General features: G+C 42.3%; 1 long non-coding RNA gene across 2 annotated transcripts in view; it reads right to left on the bottom strand.

Annotated features, from left to right (window-relative positions):
- The window catches only part of LOC107200750, a 17,615-nt gene extending 8,514 nt beyond the window's left edge, over positions 1-9,101 (bottom strand). For both annotated transcript variants that reach the window (XR_001519746.2, XR_001519755.2), the window contains exons 1-3: positions 8,442-9,101; positions 1,120-1,207; positions 383-486 (exon numbers count right to left, since the gene is read on the bottom strand). This is a non-coding gene — a long non-coding RNA (uncharacterized LOC107200750). The remainder of the gene's footprint in view (positions 1-382; positions 487-1,119; positions 1,208-8,441) is intronic.
- Positions 9,102-10,476: the final 1,375 nt, after the last annotated feature.

Genomic DNA, 10,476 nt, shown 5'->3' with positions numbered 1-10,476 from the left:
CCCTTATTCTAATCCATATCTCACAGCAAAAAATAAGTAATTTTCTTAGTTATTAGTTTTAAACCACAACAGGTGCACAGGCATGTTTTCATTTTCAGAAAAATGCTCCTGCCCATATCACTGGGATTGGAACTAAATTATCCTTATGGTCCCTCCCAACCCAGGCTGTTCTAGGATCACAGCATTATGAGCTTACCAGACCCAACATGCCCCTCATTTATTTATTTTTTTCCCTCCTAATTCCTTTCTCTTTGTGAAACAAGTGTGAAACACACACATAAGTGTATGCATGTCCTTCAGCACCCTTTTCTGAGATCTGGGTTATTTCATGTGTTACAACATTTTCTTCTCTGCATTTCCCCATTTATTTTAATTTACTCACTGTTGAAGTAGCAGGTTCATGCTGAGTGCAGGGAAGATGGTGTGTGGTATTGTTTCTTCTGGCATAGGGCACCTCAGACTCAGTACGAGGCTTTGCTGAAAGAGCTGTTGTGCACAGAAAAGGGTATTGTTTTTTCATACAAGTCTCTTTGCCAAAAAAGTGCTGCTTCATTGAAGCTGCTCTGAGTTTCACATCCTGATTGAATTACATGAATAATTTTGGCCAAAAGAGGGGAAAATACATGACATTTTGCAATGCTTGATTCAAATGACCCATAAAAAACATCACAGTGCTTTAGGATGGGCTTGTAGAGAAGTGCAGGGCTGTGCAGGGAGGATGTAATGCTGCTTTTCTCCCTTACTGAGTGGTAACCCCAGGAGGGACCTGCTGGCTGGTGGGGACACAGGGTTCAAACCTTCCTTGTCCTGATGCCAGTGAGTCTGTAGAACAGGGATAGAAATCCCTTGACCCTTTGTCTTGGCTGGGTAAATAGAACACTGAAATGTTTCCTGTTTTATGTAAGTTTATTTATGTGCCAGTACAAAGATATTCAGAGACTTGATTCCTTCATGGTAAAGGAATGTGTTTTAAGGTACCTTCATGATTTTGTCAGTGTTTCAGCAGTCAAACTCTGGCCTTTTAAAAACTGGGTTTTTAAAATGTCATGACAGTTAAGATAATAATATTAACAGTACCTCCAATGATACATATGGGGGCTCTTTTATTAGGCATCTTACCTTTTAGCATAAACTTCTTGTTATTTTTTTCCTCGGTGAGCAAGGGTAAAAAGTATGATTTTGTGGAGGGTCCCAAAGGTAGAATTATCTTACAGATTGTAGGAAAAAAAAAGAAAAACCTTGTCAGATCCTAAATAATTATTTTTCTACACATTTTTTTCTGTGTATATCTCAAAGGAATCAGTAACCTAATTTTCTAATCAAGATAATTCCCTTGTTATAAGTCAAAGGTCAAGACCAGACTCTTAATTTAAGGAAAATTAAAAGGAAGTCCCAGTTAGGGGTCTAAATCACCCATATCTATTCCAACAGTACCCTACAAGTGTCTCAAACGCGTGAACAAGTGTCAGAAGGTGTTGGGAGAGAAAAACTTCCAGTGATACCTAATATTAGTCACACCCCGAAGTGTAAACTGCCAACACCACTCCTGTATGTAATGTGCAGACTGCTGCCATCATTATTTAAAGGAGGAGGAAGAAATAATGTTGAGGAGTTGTAGATGACAAAATGTAATTGTTTTTCAGCCTATGTGAAAGTGCTTGCCAGCTTGATAATACTTGTCCCGGGCATCTTCATGGTATTTATGTATACAGCAGGCAAGTGCTTTTACTCTATAAAGAAAATGTATTTCTATTGACTTTGCCAAAATTGAATTAGTACCATATATAACTTGATTTCAAGCTTATAGGGGCTTTCACAGATATTGAATTTTTTATTTATTTATTTAGTTTTATCCCCAGAAATCTCTGTGCTGCCAGCCCAGGGAATACCAAATGAAGATAGGGTAGGTGAATGAATTGTGTGGTGAGGCACAACCAGGCTGTTTTGAATATCCTGTCCTATAAGCTTGGATGGTGATTCGATGCCACTCACTCCCTTCAGCCATGGAAAAAGGATAATGGATGAATTATGACTTTATCCCACTGAAGGGAGGGTTTGAGAAAAATGATTTGTGCCCTTTTGAACAGGCCTGAGCTGCTCAAGCAGCTGGATCCTGCCCTGAGTGCATAGTTGAGCTGCAATTAAGACATCTAAATGGGGGCACCTTTGTGTGTGTGCTAGGTGTCTAAGCCTCCTGACAGAGTCACTGTAGTCTGTGGAGCCTAGAGAACCATCCATCTGATGTTTGCTGTAGGATGTGAGCTGAACCTTGCTCTGAGATCCCACTACTCTGCTGATTAGTGGAACTCATTCCAGTTGCCTAAATCAAATATAATCATGTCTTGACAAACCTGGTGTGCTAGGGTAGTAAGACATCTTCAGCCTCATGCAGATGTCTCAGAGGACCTGTGGGAAATCTCTGCCCTGCTGGAGAAAGGAAAACCTCAGAAAACCCAGCTCATCTCAGTGATAGCAGTCACACTGACTGCCATCTGCATAGGTCCTGAAATATTCCTGACCCCAATAAAACCTATTGAAAAGATTCTGGTTTCTCTCATTCATTCCTTCATAAAAGTCATTTTTCTAAAAGGTACTGGTCACCACTTCAAAGTGATCCTATTTCAGTGTGTTCTCTGGGATTTGTGAGGGAATTTTCAGTGATTTTGGTCCTGTGGTAAGACACGAATTCTTTATGGACCTTTAGTACTCATAAATGCAGAGATTTTTTTATTATTATTTATGAAGATTTGGAACCAGATGGATACTTGTTTCAGTAAAGGTTTTTGAGAATTCCTAGATGGGACAATGGGGAAAGAGGTTGTGAACTTGTTTATAATATCTTCTATTGGTCTTAGAAATACTGGGGGTGGTGAAGTGTGGGGCTGTGGAAAGGCTGAATGTTGTGATGTTTGCTTGTGGCTCAACAGTGGCTGAATTCTTTCTTCCTGTTACACAAACCAATGACAACAATATTTGGCTTCTCCACACTGTAATTTTTGCTACATTGTACAGTGATTAAGGTCCACAGGCAATATTTACCACTGTGCCTTAGGCTTCCACTCATTAATAACAGCTTCCCTCTGCTCCATGGGTAGTAACAATTATTTGTACAATGACTGGAGGGATTGAGGGTAACTATGGGATGGGGTGCAAGGTAAGATGTTGCAGATGTTATAAGTTCCAGCATTTCTAGAGAGGGTTTCTTGACCCTGCAGTAGGAACCTAAAGAAGTCACTTCATCTGGATTGATTGATTGATTTCTACTTTGTCCTTCCTGACAGAGGTTTTAGTTTTTAAAGTCACCTTTTCAGTTTCTACCCAAAGTTATCTATAACATGTTGTTTGCTATCTTGTATGAAGCAAGAAAATGAAAAATGAAAAATGTGGCTTTTTGGTTAAAATACTTTCTACAGGAATTAAAAAAAACCCCACAATTGTGACTTGTTTTGTCGCTTATCATAAATCCATTCATTTAATAGAGGCAGACTGCAGCAATCATTCCAATGATACACTTTCATCAAACATATTCTGATGTTGAAATAATCAAATTATCTAGAGAAATTTAGAGCAGTACCAGATCAAAGTCAAACTAATATGAGACCATAGGCAGCACAATATACTCTCATTATGAACTGGTCATTAATACCTGTTTAAATGATATATAGAGACTCAGAACATTTATCTAAATAAATTGTTATTTTTAAAGTCAGTTGAATGATAGCTGGAAGAGAAAACAAAGTGATTGCTGTTAAAACACTGGCTTGTATTCATGAGATAATGGCCAGTTTGTTCACACTCCCTGCCTGCCTGGTGAATTTCGGGATTTTTTTGTTTTATATATTTAGAAAACTCACATGCCTTAAAGATGTAATGAGATATCAGCATAAAAACTCTTGTCCGTAGGTCCAAAGGCACAAGTATTTATTACCACAAGAAATCAGAGAGGATTTTCAATTTCTGATGTTTCTAAACTAGGAGTTGCCTAATATTTGCACAGAATACTTATCTGTAGAATCACATCACAGCTGGATGATGTAATTATTACCTGGATGAATAAGCTTAAGCAGACTTCTTCAAGATTGTAAGCACAGAATCAGCAGCAGTAAGGAAAGAAAGAGCACGTATTTAATTTCCCTAGCGTAGAGAGAATCCATAAAAGGAGGGGCTTTGCTAGCAACAATAATTTTCTATTGAAAATGGACAGTGAACATGCAGAAGGCTGAATCTAGCCAGATGCAGTCTCTAGAGGCCGGTGAAGTATCTAAAAGCTGTACTTGGTTTGACCACAATCTAGTTTTTTTCCTTCCTAGTACTTCCTATGGTGATGCTATGTTTAGATTTGTGATGAAAACAGTGTTAATGCACTGTTACTGCTGAGGAGGGCTTACACAATGTCAGGACTTTTTCTGCCCTTCACCCAACCCCACCAGCAAAGGGGCTGGTGCTGCACAAGGCGTTGGGAGAGGACACAGCCAAAGCAGCTGACCCCGAGTGACCAGAGCGATGTCCCACACCGTGTGGTGTCATGTTCAGCACGTACAGCTGGGGTAAGAAGGACCAAGGGGCAGGGGGACATTCGGAGAGATGGTCTCTGTCTTCTGAAGCCACTATTAAGGGTTGTGCGTTGCAACCTAATTAGATGGGAAAGATCATACCCTGGAGAGCGTTCCTAGCACGAAGGGAATAAACCTGAAGCCTTGGGAGGCAGGGTGCGGGGGGGATGCTGATAGAGTCATCCTAACATTGTCCTGAGGCTGCGATTGGCTAGCCCCAGGTGACCCTAGGTATTGTGAAGCCCACCACGCCACTTTGGCAGGAGCCCCTCGGACCATGCGGTCTCTCTGTGAACATTAAAATCTATCTTGGGCAGCTCCATGGAACGCGCCCCGGTACCATCGCCATACACCCGGCCGGGCCGGGCCCGGCTCACAGAGCTGCTGATAACAGTGCAGCCTGGCTCTCCTGGAGATGTCTGAGCACCTGCCTGCTCCCAGGAAGTGGGGGATGAATTCCTTGTTCTGCTTTGCCTGTTAAGCGTTTGTATTTATCCCAGCTCACGAGTTTCTCACTTTCACCCCTCTGACTCTCTCCCCAGACCCAGCCCGAGGGAGACTGAGTGAGCAGCTGCCTGGAGCTGGGCTGCCGGCTGGGATTCAACCGCAGGAAGGCAGACAGAGAGCAACGAAGAGAATGCCAGAGCAGCAGGGAGAGGTCCTGAGAGAAGGGGTGTTTTGTGAGGATTTTCGGCACGGACCCGTTTAAACGCCTCCTTTTCCTCGGCCACCGCAGCGCTGCCGGCAGGAGGAGCGCCTCCCCCGCGGGTGCGCACCCGGCTCCTCCGCCGGGGAAAGCCCTCCCGGGGCAGGGCCCTCCGCACAGGGCAGCCTGCTGTCCTTTCAAGGAGGGGTAAAAAAATATACATGTAGGAAACCCCAGTGGCAACAACAGAGCGCGTTGTTTCCTCGGCCCGGAGCGCTAAAGACAGCATGTAGCACAGCAGGCGGGATTTTGCCAGACCGGCAGGAAGATGATGTGTGGGAAGGTGTCTCCCTGGACTTCGGAGTTTCTTAGTGCCTTCTGCATCTAATTAGAAGGCACTAGTACAGCACATGATGCGGCTTTGCTGCTCCTGACTGATGTAATTCCTCCAAGTCCTACTGCCCTCATGTCGAGCACAGAAAACCTTATCCACAGCAGCTTGTTCTCCGTGCCTTGGGGACTCGTGCTGAGTTCCCAAGATGTTTCTTTGTTCTACTTGTATTCTGTGAGCTGTCCTTAATTTACATCTTCTTCATGGGCTCCTTCTCTTCCCACCACTGCTCCCGTGTTCCACTGCTCCTGATCCTTGTGTAATGAAAGAAAATGATTCCTGCACAGGTGGGTGAACAGCCACGCATGGAGTCACCTCTTCACTGCAGGCAGGCACAAAGCCCCAGCTGTGTTGCATTTTAGAGGATGCAGGTATCCAGGTAGCCAAGAGCATTATCCAGGAGCTCTAGGGAATTCATCCAGGCTCAGTGCTCCCAAGCCTCAGAATAAAACACACATTTCATTGTCTACTTCAGACACAAACAGCAGGACACTGGAATAAATACAAACTAAAGAAGAGGGGCTAGCAGACCTCCAAATTCTCCAGCCTGTATCCCTACATCATGGCTTTTGTTAGGATTGTGCTTGTTCTAAAGATAATACAATATATATGACAAGTTTCTCTGGACCTGGTTTTCTTTTTCTACAAATTTGTCCGCATTGAAAATGCATTATATGGGATTATTCATCAAACCACACAATCTCCTCATGATGAAATGTACCAATGTCCCATAGTGAACAAAGATAAAATAGACTTTGCTGAAATATTCTGTGGACCTCATCTGTCCATCATGTTTCAAAATCTTGAAACCTTGCACCAGATTTCAGAAGCACTCAGCTTTTGCAAAAACTTTCCTTCTTTTTAGTTTTTCTGATGAGTACAGGACTGGACTGTGCCGCTGCATTTCTGGATCCTGTTTACTGTTTTACCACATTTTAAAGCAGTGGCATGACTCATTTACAATACATACCATTTTGTGGTGAAGTGCTATAATATTGACTGTCTACATTTCAGAATTCTCTGTCATCCATGTGGTGTTCTCTAGCCCTGAAGACAGGCTGTGTATTCTCCTGGGGCCCCACATAATGGAAGTACAGCATTTGCTTTTCACATTTCAGGCATGTAAACCCAAAGTAAATATTTTTATCCAAAGCAGTTTGCTTCCTGTACCACAACTTATGAAGTAACAACTTGTCCCATCTATCACCATTTCAAAGCCAAATGCTAGGAAATTACTTTGAGTCATTTCCAAAGCCTGGCAGGAAGGGAAAGTCACAGGATTGTCAGTCATTGTATTACAGGTATGTTTTAATACCCCAAATTTGGCGGAGGAGAGGGAAATACCTGCACAGCAGTATTAGCTACAGCAAATGGCTGGATTCAGTCATTCAAATACTCCCTTTTTTGCAGTTTTCAACTGTACATGTATTGCTTCCAGAAAACAGTACCTCACAAAACAGGAGCTGAAGAAGAGATCTGTCACACAGGAGAGGCTTTATTTTTTGTTTCACATAACTTTTCATTTACTTCTCAGCTTAATGTGGACAGTCATGTTGGTTCAATATTCATTTAATCAGATTAATTTAAAATATTTTTCTGTGAACAGTTGTAGAACACATCCAAACAATGTCCCACAATTACTGCTACAGGACAGCATCTAAGCAGACAGTTGTGGATATTTGGTTCAGACCAGGGGCTTTCATGGAGAGATGAAAAAGAGGCAGGTTCAGAAAGAGATGTGATCAGGGTTGCCTAGAGAACAGCCCTTGCAGAGGCATTGAGCTGGATAAAAGAGCTTGTCCATGACCACATCAGCCAGCACAAAATGCATGGACTCTGTGCACTCAAGAGCCAGCAATCAAAAGGAGAATGAGTTTGATGGAAGCAACAGCTCCTGAGCCATGAGCAAGAGAGACAATGCACCAAAGAGACAAGAGGATGCAAGTCTGTGAAAAGTTCATAGAGTGGGGTTTATAAGTTCAGTTTTGCTCTAGTCACTTTTGTTCAGATTGCAGATGGTTTCTGTCAGTGGATTTCCCTCAATCAGTATGCTACAACTTTTTATACATATTTTTTTCCTTCAAATATCCATGGCATTACTTCACTCTGAATAGGGGGACAGAAGTCCAGCAACAACATTCCAAAATTGTTGGGCAGCTGTTCTTAGAAATTGGCAACTAAACAAGCGAAGTGTTACTGGCTTAAGAAAGATGATTTTAGCAAAACTGCAAACATCCACATAAACTTATGGCTGTCCAGAGGCGCAGCCTCCAGCAGCTGGCAGACTTCAGCTGTGCTGGGCAGCAGCCACACTGGCACCACATCCCAGTGCTTCATAAAATCACAGAGAGGCTTAGGTTAGAAGGCATCCTAGGGATCATCTAGTTCCAAGCCCTTGCTACAGACAGGGACACTTTCTGCTAGACAAGGTTGCTCAGAGCCCCATCCAACCTGACCTTGAATACTTCCAGGCATGGGGTATCCACAGCTTCTCTGGGCAACCTGCTTCAGCGTCTCATAGAGATGTCTGATGTAGCTCAGCTCCATCATGTTATTTTCAGTTGTTTCAAGACTGGCAAGTAATTACTTGATTCATTACAAGTCTGTACACTGTTTTTATTGCACTTTCCTAAGGTACCTGCAAAACCCACAAAATCTGACAAAAATGGCCACCTCCTCTGCTTTCCATACTCCCTCCAAATCTGAACAATTTCTGAACCTCCTAATGGACATTCAGACTTATCTTTGACAAAGGGAATGAGTTTTTTAATTTTCCATAAACCAACACTCATTAGATCCAAAATGCACTGTAAATTATTCTCCTTAAATAAAGATTAAAAAAAGATTCTACCTTATAAAGGTTGATCACAGAGCACTTCCAAATGCTGCAAGACACAGTCAAGGCAAGACACAGAACAGTCTTACAGCAGCAAGTTTTTGCCTAGGAAGCAAATAATAGCTCACTGAGTAGTTTAATATATTACAAGGCACACAGTCACTGCCTGCACAGTGCATGAATGCACAGGATAAGCTACATCTCTTCTTTCTAATCTTACTGGAAAAGCTTCCCTGTAGACAGAGATCCAGATCTCCCCTGTGGAGATCTTGCCTGAACACAGAGAGTGAGTTTACAGTCAATGATGTGACTCAGAAGGAAAGGCCAAGCCTGGAAGCTGAAGGGAAGCTGTGAGGAATCACACCAATAAAAAGCATCAGTAATACTCAGGATCATGAGACAAGGGCATTTTCACTGTGGTTTTCTACGTCACAAGTCAGCCTCATGTCACAGCTCCCTGTTTCCTTTGTTGTGTCCCCCCCCCAGAGCACCTTTGCACAAGGCTGCCTACTTTACCTGGTGCAAACCCACTTCCTTTGGTTTGGAATGCAGTTTAAAGCATGACTGTTGTTTCCCAGGGTGGTTGCACTAGCCTTTAAAAGTCTGTCATGGGGTGACTTTACCTTTAAGACAGCTTTGGGAGCTAAGGAAGTTGAAGCTGCTGGTGGTTGATGGGAGTCTTTTCTCCTGACCAATTATTGGTCATTTCTAAGAATTGACAGCAGTTTTGACCATTGAAAAGCGAGATCAACTTGTGAACACCACCTTAAGATGTAAAGCCAGAGCTCTCTTGTTCTCCTTGTGTTTCTGGCTTCTGATAAGGTAGCAAGGCTCTGTCTCGGCCTCGTCTCCCCCTCCAGGCCGGACAAGGCCGCAGAGGCCTGGGTGGGGGGGGAGAGAAACATAGCCGGCCGGCCTGGCTTAGTTTTCAGTTTCTGCTGCTGGACTGAAACCTGACACCATCAACATCTGCAGCTTTCCAAGACTTTCATTCTTTTACTACCTGGATAAAATGTACAGATTACTCCTTTTTCCCTGAGAGACAGAGAGAGAGAGAGACAATCAACATGAAGAAGACAGTGAAGAAAAGAGTTAAGTTTTAGATGAGGAAGAGAGAATAAGGAGATGCTTTATAAGCGGAAATATTTTTCTGTTAAAGCTATGCAGATGGACAATAATGTTCTGAAAAAAAATTCCTTTAATTCATGACAGAGAATATTGGGAGGAATGGAGTGTTCAAAGTGTGGATTTTGAGCAAAAAGTAGAGTAATTGTGATACAGTGAGGTGCTGGAACAGAGTGGAGCGAAAATTTGAGGCCTTGAAGGCAATGAGAAAACTGTTTCCAGAAAAGCTCACAGAGACAGATGAAGAGGACTTCTGCCTTTGAATAACTTATCCTTAGAAAATTATATTCCTAGACTCATGGCCCATACACACCTCAGAGTGATATGAAATGGGAAGAGTGAACTGATGACAGGATTTCCAGGCAGCTGGCATCAGAGAAATAGAAAACTATAACAGGAATAGTTTTCTCATGAGAAACTCCATAGATTAGCAGAAAAAGACTTTGTTTCTCTACAAAGACTGATGAAAAGACTCTAGCAGGAATTGGGACTGTTTTAAACACCAAAGTTCCAAAGTTTTTTGTCTCTATGTTGTCATGTGAACAAAGGAATGGTGGGTAGTGGGGGATAAAAGGGTTTTCTGGAAGTTTATTCTGGTGTTCTTATTCTTGTAATTTTGTTAATAAACTTTCTTTATTCCTTTTAAGTTTTAAGCCTATTTTGCTCTTGTTCTAATCCATATCTCACAGCAAGAAATAAGTAAGTTTTCTAGTAATTTTTTAGTTACCGCTTTAAAACCACGACAAAGTCTCTGCTGAGAAAAATCCTCTGGGCACACAACCACATCAGGCTGTGCACACAAATCCAGCCTTACAGACATGTATAATGATTAAAGTAGAAATTACTTTTCCTCCTGCCATACACCAGTGCCTCTCAGCTTACACAAATACATCTGAGCTCTTTCTCTACAGACTTGCAGAACACA

Source organism: Parus major, chromosome 1 (genome assembly GCF_001522545.3).
Source record: "Parus major isolate Abel chromosome 1, Parus_major1.1, whole genome shotgun sequence".
Taxonomy (NCBI): Eukaryota; Metazoa; Chordata; class Aves; order Passeriformes; family Paridae; genus Parus; species Parus major.
This window is presented reverse-complemented; position numbering and strand designations above follow the sequence as displayed.